Here is a 22,834-nt window from a genome sequence, read left to right as displayed (position 1 = left end):
AATAACCAGCTTTTTTTTTCATTGATTCTTTGTATGGTTTTTTTGTTCTCTATTTGATTAATTTCAGCCCTTATTTTTATTATTTCTCTCCTTCTGCTTGTTTTGGGTTTTGCTTCCTCTTGTTTTTCTAGGAGTTTGAGATGTAGCATTAAGTCATTTATTTGAAATCTTTCTGTCCTTTTAATATATGCACTCATGGCTATAAACTTTCCTCTTAGGACTGCCTTTGCTGTGTCCCATAGGTTCTGGTAGGTCGTGTATTCATTTTCATTAATTTCCAGGAACGTTTTAATTTCCTCTTTTATTTCATCAATGACCCACTGATCATTAAACAATGTGTTGTTCAGCTTCCAATTGTTTGCATATTTTCTGCTGTTGTTTTTGTTGTTGAGTTCTACTTTTTTTTTTCATTTATTCACATGTGCATACATTTTTGGGTCATTTTTCCACCTTGTCCCCCTCCCTCACCCTTCCCCCACTGCCCCCCTCAGTTCCAGGCAGGTCCTGTTCTGCCCATATCACTAATTTTGTTGAAGAAATGACATAAGCATAATAAGGAAGACAAAGTGTTTTTGCTAGTTCAGTTAAGGATAGCTATACAGAGAGATTCCCAGTATTGCTTTCATGTACCCATGTGTTATGACCCATGTTGATTCAACTCTAACTCAATGACCTTTACATTGGTTCCTGATCCCCTTCTCATAACCTCTGTCATTTCAAGGTTTCTGTACTAGTTCCTCTGGAGTGAACATCAAATGCTTTCATGTTTTGGGTTTTCTACCTATTCCAATATCTCCCGTGTGTGCTCTCCCCTTGTCATGTCATCCAATTCCAACCACATTGCTGCATTTACCCTAGATCTAATGTCCAAATATGAGGGAGAATATACAATTTTTGGTCTTCTGAGCCTGGCTGACCTCGCTCAAAATGATGTTCTCCTGTTCCATCCATTTACCTGCAAATGATAAGATTTCATTCTTCTTCATGGCTGAGTAAAATTCCATTGTGTACAAGTACCACATTTTCTTGATCCATTCATCAATACTGGGGCATCTTGGTTGTTTCCATAACTTGGCTATTATGAATAGTGCTGCAATAAACATGGGTGTGCAGGTGCCTCTGGAGTAACCTGTGTCACATTCCTTTGGGTATATCCCCAGAAGTGGGATTGCTGGATCATATGGCAATTCTATGTTTAGATTTTTAAGAAGTCACCATATTTTTTCCAGAGTGGTTGCACCAGCTTGCATTCCCACCAGCAGTGGATTAGGGTTCCTTTTCCCCCACATCCTTGTCAGCACATGTCGTTGGTGATGTTTTTGATGATGGCTATTCTAACAGAGGTGAGGTGGAATCTTAGTGTGGTTTTGATCTGCATTTCCTTTATGGCCAGAAAGGGTAAACATTTTTCCATGTGTTTTCTGGCCAATTGAATTTCTTCTTTTGAAAAAGTTCTATTTAGTTCAGTTGCCTATTTCTTAATTGGTTCACTGATTTTAGCAGAGTTTAGTTTCTTAAGTTCCTTGTATATTCTGGTGAATGATCTTTCTGATGTGTTGTTGGATTTGGTTTGCCATTATTTTATTGAGGATTTTTGCGTCGATATTCATTAAAGTAATTGGCTTGTAGTTCTCCTTTTGGAGGTGTATTTGTCTGGGTTTGGGATGAGAATAATATTGGCTTCACAAAACGAGTTAGGCAGTGTTCGTTCCCTTTCTATTTAATGGAACAGTTTAAGGAGAGTTGGTATTTGTTCTTCTTTAAACATCTGATAAAATTCACCAGTGACTCCATTAGGTCCTGAACTTTTCTTTTTTGGGAGGCTCTTGATGGCAGCTTCAATTTCTTTTTGTGTTATAGATCTATTCAGGTGATTAATATCCTCTTGGTTCAGTTTTGGGTGGTTATAAGTTTCTAGAAATCTGTACATTTCATCAAGATTTTCAAATTTATTAGAGTATAGGCTCTCAAAGTAGTCTCTGATGATTTTCTGGATTTCCATGGTGTTTGTTGTTATCTCTCCTTTTGCATTTCTGGTTTTACTGATTTGGGTTTTTTCTCTCCTCATTTTAGTCAGGTTTGCCAGGGGTCTGTCAATCTTATTTATTTATTCAAAGAACCATATTTTTGTTTCATTGATTCTTTATATGATTTTTTTTTGTTTCTATTTCATTGATTTCAGCCCTTATTTTAATTATTTCTTTCCTTCTGCTTGTTTTGGGATTTGCTTGTTCTTGTTTTTCTAGGAGTTTGAGCTCTAGTGTTATGTCATTGATTTGAGATCTTTCTGTCCTTTTAATATATACACTCATGGCTATGAACTTTCTTCTTAGGACTGCCTTTTCTGTGTCCCATAGGTTCTGGTAGGTCATGTTTTCATTTTCATTAACTTCCAGGAATCTTTTAACTTCCTCTTTTATTTCATTGATGACCCATTCGTCATTGAGCAATGTGTTGTTCAGCTTCCAATTGTTTACATGTTTTTTACTGATGTTTTTCTTGTTGATTTCTAGTTTTAATGTATTGTGGTCAGACAGAATGCATGGACTTATTTCTATTTTCTTATATTTGCTGAGGTTTGCTTTGTACTCTAAGATATCATCAGTTTTGGAGGAGGTTCCATGGGCTGCTGAGAAGAATGTATATTGTGCAGAAGTTGGATGAAATATTCTGTAGACATCAGCTAGATCCATTTGATTTATAGTGTGATTTAGTTCTAGGATTTCTTTATTGATTTTTTGTTTGGATGACCTATCTATTGGTGATAGGGGGGTATTAAAGTCTCCCACTACCACTGTGTTGGAGTCTATATATGTTTTTAGGTCCTTCAGAGTATGTTTGATTAAATTGGATGCACTGAGATTGGATGCATATAGGTTGATAACTGTTATTTCCTTTTGGTGTATTTCCTCTTTTATTAGTATGAAGTGTCCTTCTTTATCTAATTTGATCAATGTAAGTTTGAAGTCTACTTTGTAAGTATTGCTACTCCTGCCTTTTATCAGGGTCCATTGGCTTGGTAAATCTTCTTCCAGCCTTTCACCCTAAGCCACTGTTTGTTTCTGTCAATGAGATGGGTCTCCTGTAAACAACAGCTTGTTGGATCTTCCTTTTTAATCCAGTTTGCCAAACAGTGTCTTTTGATGGGGAAGTTAAGTCTGTTGATACTCAGTATTAATATTGATAGGTACGTGGTGATTCCTGCCACTTAGTTGTTTTTGTTGTTTAAGAGTTTGATTGTATGTTACTCTCCAATTCCTTGTCTTTTCTTCTGCCTGTCCTCTCATGGCTTTGTTTGCTTTCATTTCCTATGTGCAGAATTCCTTGGAGAATCTTTTGTAGTGGTGGCTTGCTGGTCATATATTGTTTTAGTTTCTGCTTATCATGGAAGATATTTATTGCTCTAATGATAGTTTTGATGGGTAGATCCTAGGTTTGAAGTTATTTTCATTCAGTGCCCAGAATACCTTACTCCATGCTCTTCTTGATTTTAAGGTTTCCATTGAGAAATCTGTTGTGATTTTGATGGGTTTACCTTTACATGTTATTTGTTTTTTGTCTCTTACAGTCTTCAATATTCTTTCTCTATTCTCTGTGCTTTTTGTTTTAATGATAATATGTCATGGGGAAGTTCTATTTTCATCAAATTTGTTTGGGAGACACCAATTCTTAACTAATTAGTTGGTTTAGTGTAATTTAATACAATGTGGTTTAAAACAATTCTAGTAAAACTCTCAAAATAACTTAATCAATAAAAACTCTAGTCAATAAAAATGCAAAATAAAAATTAGGCAAATATTGAGCATAATTCTCCAAACCAGAAACTGTAACAGAAAAGATAAAATATAAAATTTTCATATCAAAAGTAAATGGCAAAATATAAATTGGAAAAAATCTTCAACACATGTGACTGGTGAAGAGTAATATATTCTTATGGAAGATGTTATGATGCCAATTCTAGCTATACTTTGCTTTAAGAACCCTTATTGTTGAATAAAGAGAAAAAAAAGAAAAGATGAGAAAAAAAGAACCCATATTGTGGTTAGGACAGCAATGTGCCAATTATTTTCTTTACCCTTATAGTTAGAGATTCCATGTAACAAAGCTTTGCCAATGAAATATAAGCAAAACTTTGAGTAAGTCAATTTTTTATGTGCACTTGAGTTAAAAAAAAGTTTAATATTTTAAAAACCATAATTTGTATTTTTTAAAAAAGATGAATACCTTAGTAGGGAAAACTGAACTAAACACAAAATACAATTTTAAAACTGTAAAAGTCAAACCTGAAAATGTAATGAAAATCACTAACAACAAAAAAATTTAAGTAGGTTTCCTACTAAAAATATTTTTTTTAAAAAAAAAGATGATGGCAGTAGTTGTAGAAACTATGTCATACACTGCTGGTAGGAGTATAAATTAGCAAAACCTTTCATAAGGTATTTTTCTTCAGTATGGCTCATTAGACTTTGAATATGCAAATTCTTTGGCTCATAGATCTAAATGTAAAATATAAAACAAGCAACAATAAAAAAAAACTTTTACAAGAAAACATCACAGAAAATCCATGTGCCCTTGGTTTAGATGATGAATTATTATATACAACACAAAAAGCATACCATACAAAGAAAAAAAATCAATAACATGTACCTTATCCAAATTAAAAACTCTTGTTCTATGAAAGACACTGTTAAGAGAATGAAAAGTCAAGCCACAGACCTAAATACAATATTTATACTATAAATATCTGATAAAGATGTATTCAGAGCATATAAAAAAATTTTAATTTTTTTTGCAATGCTGGAGATCAAACCCAGGGCCTCATACATGTTAGGTGAATACTCTACCACTAAGCTACATGCCCAGCTTATATTTAAAATTTTATTAACATGAATTGTGTATATTAATAGGATTCAGTGTGATATTTCCATGAATGCATATAGCATGCATTGCTAAAATCCAACCTCACTTTATTCACCCTCCCCCAATACCCTTCCCAATGTCTAGTAATCACTATTCTACATTTAGGTTGGTGTTGGTATTCAGGTCTTAATTCAGGGCCTTATACTGGCTAGGCAAGCACTCTACCTCTTGAGTCACACCTCCAGCCCTTTTTTGCTTTGGTTATCTTTGGAATAGGTTCTCACTTTTATGTCCAGACAGGCCTGGACCACTATCCTCCTGTTTATAGTTCTAGCACTACTGAGATGACAGGCACATGTTGCCATACCCAGCTTTGTTTCATTGATTGAGATGGGGATCTCACAAACATTTTGCCCAGACTGGTCTTGAACTCTAATCCTCCTGATCTCTATTTACTGAGTAGCTAAGATTACAAGCATAATCTACTGCATGTAGCTGGGGTTGACTTTTTTTAAACTTCCACATATGAGAAAGAACATGCTGTACTTGTATTTTTTGTCTGGATTGTTTTATTTACCATAGCATCCTCTATTTCCATATGTTTTGCTGCAAATGACAGGATTTCATTCATTTTTACAGCTGAATAATATTCTCTGTGTAACTATACCATATTTCATTTATCCATTCATCCATTGAATGGATGATTCCATGCATTACCTAGGCTGATTCCATGCATTAGCTATTGTGAATAGAGCCATAATAAAATGAGAGTGCAGATATCTTTTTGGTATGCTGATTTCACTTTGATATATATACCCAGAAATAGGATATCTGGATCACATGGTAGATCTAGTTTCAATTTCTTTGAGAAGCCTCCATAGTCTTCTCTATAACGGCTGTACTAATTTATAGTACAGCAGTGTATAAGAGTTCCTTTAGTGTTCGGGATGTAGCTCAGTGGTTAAGCACTTGTCTTGCATGCATAAGGCCCTGGGTTCAATACACAAGACTGTAAAAGAAAACTCCTTTCTTCCCATTTCCTGGCCAATATTTGTTATTTTCTGAGGGGACTGTTTTTGTCTAACTGTTTGTCTATTCTAACTAAGGTAAGGTGTTACCTCAATGTCATTTTGGTTTTGCATTTCCCTGATGGATAATGATACTATGAATTTTTTCATGCAGTGGTGTTCCATTTGTATTTCTTGTTTTGAGAAGTGTCTATTCAGAGCATTTGCCCATTTTAAAAACTGAATTACTTGTTCTTCTGTTAAGTTTTTTGAGTTCCTTATATGGTCTGAACATTAATCGTTCATCAGATAAAAAGGTGGGAAATATTTTTTCCCATTCTCCAGGTTGTCTCTTCACTCTTGATTGTTTCCACTGCCATGCAGAAGTTTTTTACTTTGCTACAATCCCATGTGTCAATTTTTGCCTTGTTCTGTGCTTTTCAATTCCTACCCAGAAACTCATTGACAGTACTAATATATTCAAGCATTTCCCCTGTGTTTTCTTCTAGTAGTTTCAGAATTTCAGGTCTTGCATTTAGATTCATTTTGAGTTCGTTTCTGTACAAGGTGAGAGACGGGAGTCAAGTTTCAAACTGCTGCATGTGGATATACAGTTTTATAAAGAACTCTTAACTGACAATAAGAAAAAATAAAAGGCAAAAGAGGTAAATAGTAATTTCATAATAAAAATGAAGTTATGGATTATAAATGAACATATTAAAAGATGTTCAATATCATTAGTAGCTAGGGAACTGCAAATTAAAATTACAATGAGATATCAGAGCATATCAATTAGAATGGATATAAGAATAAAATTTATCTCATTTGTGGAACCTATGGGAAAAAAAAAACCAAGAAAACCAAAGTCATGAAATTCAAAGAGGGACTAATAAAGAGTGGAAAGGGGGAAGGAACAGGGGATAAGAAGTAATAGAGAGGGCAAATACAATCAAAGAACATTGTATGCATTTGTGTAGATGTCATAACGCAACACTCTACTATGTACAACTAAATACACAGCAATAAAAGAATAAAATGACAATATAAAGAAGAAAACAATACAAAAGGAACTCATACACTGTATATAGGAATAAATGATGACATGGTCACTTTGGAAAACAGCAAAATGCATACTTATGATGATCCTAAAATTCAAGTAGTTTGAGAATGAATGGATTAGAACTACATGCAACAAAAGGAATAACAAACATATGTTAAGAGAAAGAAGCCAGATGCAAAAAAGTACAAAATAGTATGATTACATTTATGTGAAGTTCTAAGTCAGGCAAAACTAATCTATAGTATTAGAACAGTTATTACTTTGCAGTATGAAGTGATTATTTGGAGTAAGTGGTTCATAAGAAGACCTCCAGAAGTACTGATACTGTTTTGTTTCTTGATCAGCAGACTGGTTACATAAGTCTGTTCATTCTGTAAAAACACAAGCTGTAGATATACAATTCTATTGCATGAGTTTTCCAGGATGATGTACATTTAAATGGGCATGGTACAAAGAGCCTAAAGAATGACTCATATAAGTTATGCTTGATGAGTAAATGATTTTATTAAGGGTTACTTATGGAGCAGTGAACAATTATGGATGGCTATATTCACCTAAAGTCACCAAAGCTGTCCCCACTCCATATGTAACCGTAATAAACACATCAAGCTGCATGTTTGTGAGTTATTCTTTGGGCTGTCAGTACTATTTCAATGGAGATAGATTTCATTTTATGTTTCGTAGGAAATTGATGCAACATGTAGCACCCAACAGAGACCCTGACAGTTGCAAAGATGAGTCAGGATGGAGCATACTCAGGGGAAATCCCAAGGTAATCATGTTCCTCCATGTGATTTAGAGTGGTGTATGTCCTAGATATGTGTAATCCACTGAGTATGGGGATGCCCTGAAAATGTCTAATGGACATCCCTGAAAGTAGTTCTTATGGGATGATATTGCAGAACTACTCTTCTGTGTTTGTCTGCACTGGGTGACAAAAGATGATGCCAATGCTGAGCTATCCTCCTAGACAAAAATTTGCTTGAAAGAGGAACACAAGTTAGAAAATGATATGCAAGCAGTGTCCTCCATGTGAGACTCAGAGGGTGGTAAAAAAGAAAAAAAGGAACACTGTACAGGAGATGAGTGCTCTGGGTCAAGCTGACTGCCTCTGGATGCAATGGTGAGTTTCTTGTCTAGTGCATGTCACTGGATTCTTTACCTTCCCTGAGCCTACAGGGAAAAGTAGCCATTTGCTATCTCCCCTCATGCTTCAGGGGAACAGATTCTTTTTGCATTATAAACTGCAATTACAGAGTTAATATATAAAGATTTTTGGCTTTGTGTATTTTCTCTCCTTCCTACCTTTTTGCTGAGATAGTTTTACTATTTAAGGTCATTTGGAAGTTTTATCATCTTAGCCAACTCAAGGTGGAATGTAACCTTATGTAACTCTTAGACCCATGTGAGACCAAGGGAAAAATGTGTAAAAGAACCTTTTCTGAAATCCAAATGGCAGTTAAGTTGACTTGCAGAAAAAGTTAAGACTTGCAGAAAAATAAGAACATTGTAGTTTATCTGTGTGTGGACAAATGACTAATTTAGTTTGTTTCATTCTGTCATAAAAGTATTTTGGGCTCACTCTCTTTTAATAAGTTGGTAAATTTATTTTTTATATTGTTCTGTCTCATGATGAGACTTTAGTATAGAGTAATTTATTGTATTAAAAAAGGAACCAAAGCAAAAGAAACTAGTAAATAGGACATAGAAAAATATTTTTTAAAGTTGTAAGTAAAAGAACATTTTCTTGATTAAAAAACAACTTTATACATTAAAATAAGGTTTTATTCTAAAGTAAAGCATTGTTCCAAAATGAAAACAGATGGATAAGAGCAAAAACAAAAGGTTAAATATATGTTGCAGAGGGACTGTGGCAGGATTTGTGTCATGCTGGCATTTCAGGAGACACGGCTAATGGGAAACCCAATGCCATCCTAGTAAGTTTATGGAAGGCTCTGAATTCAGAACAGCAGCTTGCCAAGACAGAAGAAGATAAGATCATGCAGGTCATACCTACAACTCCTCCCTCAGTGGAAGCAGAGGATCTCATGGATTGTGACATCCCCCACTCCTGGTTACTCCTCTGATAGAGTGGCCAAGATTTATTACCTGAAAGTGAGGGTCATATGGAGTGATCAGAGATCCACACATTAAGATACTTGCACTCCCATGTTTCCCAGCACAATTTACAACAGCCAAGTTATGAAATCAGCCAAGGTGTCCATTAGAAGATAGATGGGTAAGGAAAATGTGGTATATACACAATTACTCAGCCATGAATGAGAATGAAATGCTGTCATTTGTGGCAAAATGGATAAAACTAGAAGATGTTATAGTACATGAAATAAGCCAGGCACAGAAAGACAAATACATATTCTCTCTCAAACATAGAAACTTAAAAAGCTGATTTCATAGAAGTACAGAGTAGAGTAGGGGTAATTAGAGGTTAGGAATGGAGGGAGGTTTATAAGGAGGCTGGATAATGGGTACCAAACACAGTTAAGATGAGGAATAATTTCTCCTATTCTATAGTACAATAATATGACTATAGTTCACATCAATTTATTATATTTTATAAAAAATAAGAACAGAGGTTTTCCAAGTTTCTCTTTATTCTAAAGCTACAGGACCTGTTAAGTTCATGTCACATGGTTAATGTGCCAACATCCTAACAAGTTTTGAGAGAGGCACATGTCACACAATGGCATGAACATCCAATCATCACACTGAAAAAAGATCTCAAAGTTTCTTGACATAAAGAAATGATAAATGTTTAAGGAGAGGGAAATGTTAATTACCTGATGTGATCATTATACATTGTATACATCAAATTTTTATCACACTGTAATCCATAAATTTATACAATTGCTATGTGTCAATTAAAAAATTATTATACTTGAAAAAAGTAGAAAAATACAAGCTATAACTAGGAGAAAAGTCCATGAATCAAAACCACCCTCAGAATAATGACATACAAGATAAAATTAGCAGTCAAAGCAATCATACTGTTATATAACTATAGTTTATTCATTTAAGAAACAAGAGGCAACAATGAATACATTAATTAGTAATATTTACATATATACATATATGTATATATGTATGAATGCACACATGTGTGTAAATATATCATGTTGCTAATAACAGACTAGGCCTTGAAGAACCAAAGATTAGCAAACTTAAACATATAACAAAAATTATCCAAAATGAAACATGGCAAGGAAGAATACTAAAGGCAAAGGGAAGAGAATCAGCAAAATGAGTCACAGATAAAAATATTTAGAGAAATAATGGTTGAGGAGCTAGTGGCATGGTTCAAATGGTAGAGCATTTGTCTAGCAAGCACAAGGACCTGTATCTGAGTTTAAACCCCAGTACCACCAGAAAAGAAAGAAAGAAGGATGGTTGAATTCAATCATAAAATACACTCAATCTAAAAGAAGGCAGAAAAATCTAAAAAGAACAAAAAACAGAGAGAACTAATAAAAAAAAATAACAAATGATAGCTTTAAAGCCAACTGTATTGACAATCACATTAAATGTAAATGGTTTAAAAAGTCAAAATAAAAGTCAGAGAGTTAGATTAGATCAAACACACACACACCACATGAGATCTAACTCTAATGCTTATTAGAAATACACTTTTAAATATGAAGGCATGGATAAGCAATATTACAGAATGGAAAGGATATACTGAAAGAAAGCTAGAGTAGAACTACTCATATCAGATAAAGTAGGTTCATAGCACCTACTTTAACAGGCATATAACAGGGATATTAATAGGAATAAAAGCATCATTTCATCATGATGACAGGTTTAATAAGCCAAGAAGAAAACACTTATGCACCAGAAAAATTCATGAAGGAAAGCTACTCATACAGCATAGAACTAAAAAGTTCACAATTATAACCAGAACATCAATAACAATATTGAGGATTTGAATAATGTTACCAATCAACCTGACCTATTTGACAATCATAGAAAATTCTAATCAATAAGTGTGGAGTTCATATTCTTTTCAAGTACATATAAGCATTTACTAAGGGGGCAGGGGGAAGGGTGGAGAAATGACCCAAACATTGTATGCACATATGAATGAAAGAAAAAAACTTTACCAAGATAGTCATAAAATATGTATGAATAAATTTAAGAAGAGTCAATGCATAGAAAGTTTATTCTCTGACTACAACAGAATTAAATTAAAAACCAGTAACAAAAAGATCTCTGGAAAATTCCAAAATATATAGAAGCCAAATAACATATTTCTAATTCCCCATGGATCAAAGAAATAAGGTTAAGAGAAATTAAAAAGTATTCCACATTGAATGAAAATTAAAATATAGCAAAATGATAGAATACAGTTGAAACAGTAATTAAAGAAAAATCTATAACACCAAATACCTACAGTAATGATCTCAGCTTTCACATTAAGAAATGATGGATTCTGGGTGTGACACAGTGGTAGAGCATTTGCCTGGCATGCATGAGGCACTGGGTTCAATCTCCAGTGACACAAAAAGAAGTGAGTGAGACAGGAGGATCATGAGCTCAAGGCCACCCTAAACTACACAGAACCAGGAAGTCTATGCTACACAGTGAGACTTAAGTCAAAATGCCAAATGAATTTTATAAAAATGAGAAAATCTAAATGAAAAAGAAGTAACAAAGTAAATACTAAAGACAAGAAGAGAAATTAGTAAGACAGAAAACCAGAAAGATAATAGAAATGTTGCTGAATACAGGACAGGTGTTGTGGCACATATCTGTAATCTCAGTTACTCAAGAGGCACAGATAGAAGAATCACTATCTGAGGCCAGCCCCATGAAAAAGTACTAGATGCTATGTTAAAAATAAACTAAAGATGAAAGGAGTTGGCATTTCTCAAGTGATAAAGTGCTTGTCTAGCATTCAAGAGGTCTTAAGTTCAAATCCCATTATGGACAACAAAAAACAAAAGGAAAAAAAGTGGTGAAGTAATAAGCTGATTCTTTGAGATCATTAATAAATTAATAACCTTATATCAGTTTGTTATATGAATAAATAAAATTGATTACAGTGTACATGTGATAGGAATGATTATATAGTCTTTAATATTCTTTAAACTAGCTTACTAAAATCCCTTGGGAACCATGCTATTTTTTTCTATTAACATATTTTATTACTTTAGTTACGGTCATTTTATTTTTATTTTACTTTTTTATGGGACTGGGGTTTGAACTGAGGGCTTCACACTTACTAGGCATGCACCCACCACTTGAGTCACTCCTTTTTTGTGTTGAGTATTTTCAAAATAGGGTCTTGTAGGCTATTTGCCTGGGCTGGCCTCAAACTGTGATCCTCCTGATCTATGCCTCCCAAGTAGCTAGATTTACAGGTGTGAGCCAATGCCATCCAGTTAGAACAGTAATTCTAGAGTTGTGATTGTGTCTATTTGCTCATTCTTCTGCTAGTCTGTCTTTTTTAGTGTTTTATTTTATGTTTATCTCAATAATAAAAAGCTGCTTTGACATTCAAACATCAATCTATGAAATTCATCATACTGAGAGACTTAAAAAAGAAAAATATAACTTAACCTAGATACAAAATGCCATAACAGGTGATAACTAAGGATGCAGCTGACAGAATACGTGCAAAAGTTCTACACTGAAAACTACAAAACATTGCTGAAAGAAAAATTTAAAAACCCAAATAAAAGATTTATAGTATGCTTACAATTTAGGAGAATTGACATTATTCACATCTCAATTTTCCTTAAATTGATCTGTGGATTCAATGAAACTTCCATCAAAAAGAAAGAAGGCAATTTTTGTACATTTTAATGGATTTCACATGACATTTTTATACTTGTATATAGTGTTCTTTGGTCACAGTGGACTCCCATTACCCTTTCGTCTCTCCTGCCCCATCTCAATGGTCCCTTTTCTCTTCCTGAACATGCCCTTTCTACTTTCATATCTATTTAAAGTCTACATTGTACATACACAATATGAACATGCAATATTTCTCTGTGTCTGGATTATTTTGTATTACATGATGATATCCAGTTCCACCCATTTTACTGCAAATGACATAACCTCATTCTATTTATGGCTGATTAAAACTCCATTGTATATATCCACATTTCCTTTATCTGCTCAAATATTAATGGGATCCTAAGCTGATTCCGTAACTTGACTATTGCAAATAGGGCTGCAGTAAAAACGGATGTGCAGATATGTATACTGGATGCTGACTTAGATGCTTTGGGTGTATACCCAGGAGTGGAATAGTTGAAACATACAGCAGTTCTATTTTAAGTTTTTGAGAGCCTCAGACACCTCCATGCTTATTTCCATAGTGGTTGGAATAATTTACATTCCCACCAACAGTGTGTGAGGGTTCTTTTTTTCTAGCATTTATACTTATTTGTTGTGTGCGAGGGTTCCTTTTGTTCCCACAGCCTTGTCAGCATTTGTAGTGATTTGTTGTCTTGATGATAGCCATTGTGACTGTGGCAAGATGGAATCTCAATGTAATTTTGATTTGTAATTGCTTGATGGCTAAAAAGTCAAACATTTTTGTAATGCATTTATTGATGATTTGTACTTCTCTTGAGAACTATCTGTTCAGTTCATTTGCCCATTTACTAACTGGATTATTTGCTCTTTTAGTGCTTATTTTTTATGCTCGTTATATATTCATCTGCCAGATGACTAGATGGAAAGATTTCCTACCATTCTGTAGTCTGTCTCTTCACTCTGGTGATAGTTTCCTCTGCTGTGAAGCTTCTTAATTTGATGCAATGCCATTTGTGAATTCTAGCTACAATTAATTTCCTGAGCTGCTGGAATCTTAGTAAGAAAGATATTGCCTATGTCTAGACCTTCTGTTTTCCCGGAGTAGTTTTGAAGATTCAGGCCTTACATCAAGGTTTTTGTTATATTTTATAAAAGGTAAGTGATAGGAATTGAGTTTCAGTTTTCTACATGTGGATATCCAGTTTTCCTAGCACCATTTGTTAAAGAGGCTGTCTTTTCTCCAATGTATGTCTTTGGCTCCTTTATCAAAAAATCAGATGGCTCTAGCTGCATGGGCTTATTTCTGGATCTTCTATTCTAGTCAATCAGTCTTCATATCTGTTTTTTGTCTGCTATTCTAGTCAATCAGTCTTCATATCTGTTTTTGTGCCCTTTTTGTTGTTATGTCTCTAAAGTTTAATTTGAAGTTGGGTATTGCGGTAACCCCAGCATTGTTGCTTTTTCTTAGTATTGCTTTGGTTATTCACAGTCTTTTGTGCTTCCACATGAATTTTTGGATTGTTTTTTCTAGTTCTGTGAAGAGTGATATTATTTTAATTGCGATTGCATTGAATCTGCAGACTGCTTTTGGTAATATAGACATTTTTAAATGTTAATCCTGCCAATGCAAGAACATGAGAAGTCTTTACATATTCTAGTGTCTTTTTCAATTTTTTTCTTCAGTGTTTTATAGTTTTCATTGCAGAAGTCTTTCACTTCCTTGATTACCTTTATTCCTATGTATTTTTTAGGCTGTTGTGAATAGTTTGGTTTTCCTGTTTTCTTTCTCACCATGTTTCTTTTTTTTATTATTATTCATATGTGCATACAAGGCTTGGGTCATTTCTCCCCCCTGCCCCCACCCCCTCCCTTACCACCCACTCCGCCCCCTCCCTCTCCTCCCACCCCCTCAATACCCAGCAGAAACTATTTTGCCCTTATTTCTAATTTTGTTGTAGAGAGAGTATAAGCCATCATAAATAGGAAGGAACAAGGGTTTTTGCTGGTTGAGATAAGGATAGCTATACAGGGAGTTGACTCACATTAATTTCCTGTGCGTGTGTGTTACCTACTAGGTTAATTCTTTTTGATCTAACCTTTTCTCTAGCTCCTGGTCCCCTTCTCCTATTGGCCTCAGTTGCTTTTAAGGTATCTGCTTTAGTTTCTCTGCGTTAAGGGCAACAAATGCTAGCTAATTTTTTAGGAGTCTTACCTATCCTCACTCCTCCCTTGTGTGCTCTCGCTTTTATCATGTGCTCAAAGTCCAATCCCATTGTTATGTTTGCCCTTGATCTAATGTCCACATATGAGGGAGAACATACGATTTTTGGTCTTTTGGGCCAGGCTAACCTCACTCAGAATGATGTTCTCCAATTCCATCCTTTTACCAGCGAATGATAACATTTCGTTCTTCTTCATGGCTGCATAAAATTCCATTGTGTATAAATACCACATTTTCTTAATCCACTCATCAGTGGTGGGGCATCTTAGCTGTTTCCATACCTTGGCTATTGTGAATAGTGCTGCAATAAACATGGGTGTGTAGGTGCCTCTGGAGTAACCTGTGTCACAGTCCTTTGGGTATATCCCAAAGAATCTCACCATGTTTCTTATTGGTATATAGACAAGTTACTGACTTTTGTATGCTGATATTTTATCCTGAAACTTTGCTAAAAGTGTATCAGATCTTAGAGTTTTCTGATAGAACACTTTAGTATTTTTTAAGTATAGGATCATACCATCAGCAAATTGGGATAATTTTACTTCTTTCTTTCCTATTTGTATCCCTTTTATTTCTTTTTCTTTCTTTACTGCTCTGGCTAGTAATTCAAGACATATATTGAAGAAGAGTGGAGAGAGTGGACACGCTTGACTCATTCCTGATTTTAAAGGAAATGTTCAGTTTTTCTACATTAAGTGTAATGTTAGCTACAGGTTTTCAGAAGAGAATTTTTTTATTAAAAAGTAAATCATCACAGCTAGTAATTGTTAAAATAGTTTAAGATAAATGCTATAGCATACATATGATTCAGATTTGCTAACAAAGGTTTTCAAAAATATTTGTAACATCAAAGATACAATTTGCAAGTTGAGCTTTTCTTTTTTAATTTTTAAATTTTTAATTAGCATAAAATAATTGCATAAAGGGGTTTCATTGTGATATTTACAACATGCATATAATACACTTTGATCAAATTTACCCTATATATTACTCTTTCTTAACCTTCCTCTTTCTCCCCTCTCCTTTTTAACATTCTTTGGTGGGTTTCCTTGTTACTCTTATGTGGAAGTGAACATTTTTAAAAAGAAGATGAAAGTTGGGAAATTAATGCTACTCAATTTCAAGATTTATTGTAACATTATACCAAATAGATGAATGGAATAAAATAGAAAATACAGAAATACATATAGTTACATATTGATAATTGACAATTGAATCCTTCCACAGCATTTATCATCTAGTTCACTACACAATTTACTTATTTATTATGTTGATTATTTATTATTTGCTTATGTTCTCCACCAAGACATATAAGCTCCTCAAAAGAAAAGATTTTTATCTGGTTCCCTGATGATTTCCATAGAGGATAAACCCTCCATGTACTCAATGAAATGTTTGTTGAATTAGTGTTGCATGAATGAAAGATTATTCTTATTACTGTGGATACTGGATTTCAGTGGAGCAAGTATTTAAGAGATTAATGCAATGGTCTAGGTGAGAATCTGGCCATCTGGTCTAGGAAGGTAGCAACATGATAGAAAAAAAGTAGCACACCCAAAAAGTAGTGTGGAGACATTTATGATAATACATAAGATGAGAGGGAATGAAGCGGGAAAGGAAAATAATCAATAATAATTCCTAGATGTTCCAGATCATCAATTGGATGGCAATGGGATGATTAAGAAAGGAGGAAAACAGATTAGGGATGAGTCAAGAGTCCATATTGAATGATAAATTTGGTACTGTAAGGTAATTTTTAAATGGAGGTCAGCTAAGATGGTAGAATTAAAGTTCTTGATTATGTTTAGAAATTTTAGAATGATCAATATAAGAATATCACTTAAATTTACAGGAATGGGTAGATGAGAGAGTAGATAAGTTTTTATCCCCTCTTGAAGAGGATTCTATTCTGGTGCTTGGATCAGGATAAAGGATACTAAGGACCAGTCAGTAAGAGGGGAGAGAACAAGCAGGAAGAGTCAAGGGACAAAAATATTTCAAGAAGTTGTCAAGTGTGCATTGGTTATGATAACACAGACATTCATGGCATCATTGCTGGAGGCAATCTCAAGTAGAGATTATTATTTCTTCCATATATGGCTATGAATCTGTTAGACAGCTTTCAGTTACTATAATAAATACCTGAGATAATTAGCTTATAGAGAGGAGAGTTTTATTTTGGCTTATAGTTATGGAGGTTTCACTCCATAATTGATTGACCCCATTGCTTTGAGTCTTAGGTAAGGCAATATCTCATGGCAGAAGTATATGGAGCAAACCTGCTCATCTCATGATAGGGAGTGAGTGAAAGAGAAAAGAAGAATGGTTTGGGATTTCACTGTCACATTTGAAGACACAGTGTCCCTCAAGAACCTAAAGACCTCCCACTAAGTCTCACCCCCAAAAGGGTCCACAAACTCCCAACAGTACCTTGAACTAGAGAACAAGACTTTAACATATAGCTCTTTGGGGAACACTTACGCAGACCATAGTGTTGTCTTTGGAATTTTATTTCAGCAGCAATTAAAATTCTCAGACCAACCCAATTACAGACTTATCTACATAAGAGTAACAAACTACAAGAAGTGATAAATATTAGCAAGTAAGTAGAGCCAAAGTTGCCTTTTTAATCTTGAAAGCAGTGTAGGTATGTTGGACTAGTCATAGCAGCACACGATACCACCTTAGTCTCATGGGATATAAGGAGTAGAGAGAACACTGGAAGAACATCCACGAGAGAGAAAAATGCATGGCCTGCACTTGTATTCTAATCAATCATAGCGTTCCTTCTTTGTGAGTTCCACAAAGCCCTCACAAGTTGGTCACTGTTGGCATAGGAATCAAACCCATTGACCATCCCTATCTCAAGTCCCAGTCACATCCCATCTCCTTGTATAATCACCTTTACTTCCCTTCTGCAAGAGTACAAGTACTTATTTAGCTTCTGTTCAAGAAGGAAAAGGAGCTTTTATCTTCTTTAGGTTGAGCCAAAAGTTGACTCCTACTACTTCCCTTTCATAGTCAATTTCTCCTCTTATAAGAGAATACCATAGACTGGGTAAATTATAAACATAAAATTTTAACTTGGCTCACTGTTCTGGAGGCTGAGAAGTACAAGATTAAGGATCTGCAACTAGTGGGGGCCTTCTTGCTATGTCATAGATACCAGATGGCATCACATAGCAGAGAGAACTACGATGATAATAGCCTTAACCCATTATGAGTGCAGTGCCTCCATGACATAATTGTACCTTCTCATTTTTTGAAGGTGCATACTTGCTACACAGGCACTCTACTGTTTGACCCACATCTCTAGCCCTTTTATTATACTTTTTGTTTGGGTTTTTTGTAAATAGTGTCTTGCTTTTTTTCCCAGGCTGCCCTGGACCATGATCCCCCATTTTTATGCTTTCTGTTGTTGCTTGGATGACAGATGTGCCCCACCACACCAGCTCCTTCTTTTTTTTTTTTTTTTTCTATTGAATTGGTGTCTCATATTTTTTTCTTTTGCTTGGGTTGGACTGGAACCATGATCCTCCCCATCTTATCTGGGGTGATAGGCTCACATCACCATGCCCAGCTATTGATTCAGAAGGGTCTTATGACCTATTGGATCAGATGAGATCTTATAAAATTTTTGCTGGAGATTGCCTAGGCCTGTGATCTTCCCCATATCAGCCCCTTAAATGGGTAAGATTACAGATGTGAGCCACCTGCACCTGGCTACAGGTGCCTCTCCACAGGTTGTATTGAGGATCAAATGTCCCACAAATGAATTAAGGATAAGGTACATTCAAACCATAGTGCTATCATTCTCTAGAAGTCATTGAGCTGGGTGTGGTGGCGCATGCTTGTAATTCTCAGAGCTCAGGAACCTGAAGCAGAAGGATTGTGAGTTTGAGGCCAGCCTGAGTTACATAGTGAGATGCTCTTTCAAAAATCCAAAAATAGAAAAGAAGCTATTAAAACCCCAATCTTTTGGGGCCAGATATATTAACCTTTCAGATATTTGAAGACAGCCATTTTGTTTCCCTAGAATTTTTTCTTCTCCTATAGAAACAACTTTGCATCATTATCAGACTCCTCATGTTACATAGTTTCTAGTCCCATAGCACCTTAATCACTTTTACCAGCACCTCCATTTACCTGAAAAAACATTCAAACCTTCAGTACCACCCATACCACCATACTTACATGCTCAAACTGAACTGGAAAACTGGAATGTTGCCCTTAAACAACAAATGTAGAAAACATCTACTTCTCATTTACACACAGCCCTAGCTACCAGATGCTAAGTGTGTTCCCCCAAGGATAGTGGGAAAGTGAGAACAAATCTAAGGGGTTCCCAGGGAATAAGGCCATCACACAAAGCAAGCACATGTTCCAGCTGTTGGAACCTCAGCAGCCTAACTACTGAGTAGAACAGATGATGTATTCCCAGGACATTTTCCGCTTGGGCTATGACAATTTTAGGATTGAAATATCTCGCAGAATAAAAATAGGTTCTGAATAAAACTAAAGCCTATTGAGTATGAATAAATTTGGCTCTAATAGCCTAATAAAACATACTGCATTATCCTTTAGCCAATTTTTACATAAAAGAAAAATTATTATCAGTCCCTCTTAAGCTTTTCAGAGGAAAAAATTTCATCCAATTTTTCAGGTTTCTTGTGAAACCTGAAACTTTATTAAAGCAATATGGAGAATCAAAACAAAGGCATTGTGTTTTATTTTCAAATAGATTTTAAACTTGTTAAGGGTAAGATCAGTTTTTTCCTTGTATTCTATTCAATGATTGGAATATAAAGGATACTCAAATTCTCTATTAATATAAAAATTAACAAATAAAACAGGTTTTAAGCACAGGAAATGCTTTAGACTTTGGAATAGTCTTCATCATTTTTATTGCCGTGTCTGCAGAAACATCCAAAAATTGTGAATTGTTCTTTGGAAATTTATCTCTGTCTTGTGTATGTCACTAACACCCACAAGTAGCTTATAGAAATCATATTGAAAAGCACTGAGGCCTTTCATTTGCACGAGACAAGATAAAGACCTTATTTCTTTACCTGATTTTCGATCCTTGGCTTTCCTAGTTTTGCTAGCAGCTTTTTGTGAGCATTTGCAGTTCTTAAATAACCTCTGGTTACTCAAAAACTTCAACTTGTACCCATCTCTTCATAGGAACTCATGAATGTTTTAGGTGGTTTAGGCTATGAGTTTCCCAGGCTTGTGTTTATGTTTTTCTTTTATTCCATGTTTGACCCCATTGTTTCAGTTTCTAGCAAGTCTTGTCACTTCCAGTAACAAGAAACAATGGTGTCACACTGACTTACATTCCATGCCTTGTGCATAGTTCTGATGGCCACACCTAAAGCTTTACATTCATGAAGCTTCTTGCACAAGAAGTTGTCAAAATAACATTGTCAGTGGTTGAGTAATTTGAAAAAGTTAAATACTTCTAAGGTGAGTTTAGGGAATGCTGCTGGCTTTAATCTTTCTGAGAGAAATACTTACCAAAATGAAAAATCCTTGGACAGTGCCATTTTTCAACTATGAGCAAGAAACTAGGGAATGATTCATTATAATTTTAAGGACACAGGAATGCAGAGCAAAAAATGCCCTTTCTTTCTTACTAAGTAAAGTTTGAACTTTACTTATATGAATCACCACAACCCTTCAGCTGTGGCCAGAAAACTCTTTTTGTAAAGCATCTGTGTTACTGTATCTTTTCATGCTACAAAAATAAAAACACTTTACCAGCTGGATATCTCTTCAATTGCATCTCACTCATCCCAGCTTTATCAGTATTTTTCATGATAATCTGTATAACATTGTGTATTTATGCTTGAATGTGAGCTGGGAGCTTTTGTTCTTAATTCTTTATGAACCAAAGGAAATCTTCCATTTCCTTAACAGTATGCCAAAAAGAATCATAACACTTTAATGCTGTGAAGTTCCCCAGAAATTATATAGTTCAACATCTTCATTTTACAAGTAAAGTAACTGAGGCCCAGAGGTTAAATTAGTAGGCAACTGTTATGAAGGATACTGACCATAGGAGCCTCAAAGCAGCTCATTCATTGGCCTGCTATGATCTTGGTCCTCTCCTACCTGGCCTAAAAGTCCCATGGGTCTCACAATGCCTGGCACATAAAGTGCTTACCCCAATTAATCAGTGTTTTTTTTCTGGAGATTGTTAAAAATTGGAGCTGGAGAGTCCCTACTCTCATTTCCTGCATGAAGAACAGGAAATGTGTCCCCCTTTGTTTTTCATTTCTCCCCATTTTTATCCTGTTACACAAAATTCCTTTCCTAATAAACTTTATTTTTATTTTTACTACAACAAATGAGATTGGAATGAAAAAAGATTACAAACTAAGCTCGATTTGTCTTTGCTATCCATTTCCACCTCCTTCTCCTCCTCTTGCTTTTTTCTTTCTCTGCCTCAGAGGCCTCCTTAGCTTCTGAAGTATGCTCATAACACCACTCCTCCTGAGGTTTTTAATCATAAGCAGTGTTCCAAATCTTTCTACATTACTTCACTGACAAGTCTCTAGACTGTAGGTAAAGTACAGTCTAGAGACAACAACCATTTCCCCCAAATTTTCAAAATGCTCCCTTATCTATAACTTCTAGCATTTCAAATATTGCGACATAAGTATGATGGAATACAAGTATCTCATAACTTGAAATGTTGGCCATTCAAATGGAGTAATTCTAGAATAGCAATAGCTCATGTGTAGGTAATGACCCTTCCCTTAGCTCATTCCTTCTGGAGTGTACTATCACAACTCTGATAGTTTATTTCCTTTGTTTTATAGCTGCCTACCTACCTCCTACCAGAACTGACTGATTGATACCTTTTTCTCCTTGACATTCTTCTGTGTCAATGACGAGTTTTTAAGTGAAGAGCATTTTAGTTCTTTATCCAAAAAAGAACTTTTTCTCTGGCTAATCTAACGGTCTCTATTTCAAAGATACTAATGTCATTCATCCTTTTCAGTATTATGCTTTGGTTTGCTTTTTAAGGTTAGTTGAAGTCTCTTGACCTTAATAATGTAGACAATTATTCTCCCCTTATAATAGTGACAAAAATAATTATAATAAACATTTCCTGAATGCTGCCCATATATCAGACAATTTGCAAAACAGACTTTGTGTGCTTTGCTCATGTAATCATTTTAACAACATTTTGATCTACATTTTATTAACAGCTCTTGATTTGTTGATGTGAAAACTGCTGATGTGTGATCTTGGGGACAAATTATTTGCCTTTCCAAATCTGTCTAACACAAGAATGATAATAATATCTACCTCAATGAGGATTTAATTAAATAATGCACATAGAATGTTTATCACAATGTCTTTCAGTAAGTGCTTGCTAAATGTTAGCATTTGCTAAGTAACTTGCCCTAGGTCATAGAGCTTGTAAGTAGTGATCAAAGCTAGGTAGTCAGCTTTCAGAAATACTCTATTGTCTCTAAAATAATATAACAATGCACTTAGAAATTATGGCACATATGAAATATAATTAGCCTGGATTCTGAATCGTAAAACAGCTATTTTCTTATCATTTGTTTCTCCGAAATGAACTCTGTTTGATTCCTTAAATTTTTGCTTAATTTCTCCTATAACAAAGGTAAAATTCTAAAGCAACAGTCATACATTTATATAACACATTTATTGTACTGACATACCATCTTATCACAGGCAAACATAAGTCCAAAACAAAACTAATAAAAGATGTTATTCATAAAATTGCAGCAAAGTAACCTATTTTGTTTCATCAGGGTTCAAAATTTTAGAAAACCTCTGATTGGCAAGTGTCCTATTGTGGTGGAAGTTTTAGAAGTAGGGGAGGGTTTTAATCAGTCTTCAAATGAATTTCTAATTCTTGATTGACTG

At 34.8% G+C, this 22,834-nt stretch overlaps 1 pseudogene; it reads right to left on the bottom strand.

Annotated features, from left to right (window-relative positions):
* Nucleotides 1-9,569: 9,569 nt before the first annotated feature.
* On the bottom strand, nt 9,570-9,665 carry LOC141423797 (small nucleolar RNA U13; annotated as a pseudogene).
* Between the last annotated feature and the right edge of the window lie 13,169 nt (nt 9,666-22,834).

The sequence above is a fragment of the Castor canadensis genome, chromosome 5 (assembly GCF_047511655.1).
Source record: "Castor canadensis chromosome 5, mCasCan1.hap1v2, whole genome shotgun sequence".
Taxonomy (NCBI): domain Eukaryota; kingdom Metazoa; phylum Chordata; class Mammalia; order Rodentia; family Castoridae; genus Castor; species Castor canadensis.
Note: the sequence above shows the minus strand (reverse complement) of the source record. Positions and strands in the feature narration are given on the sequence as shown.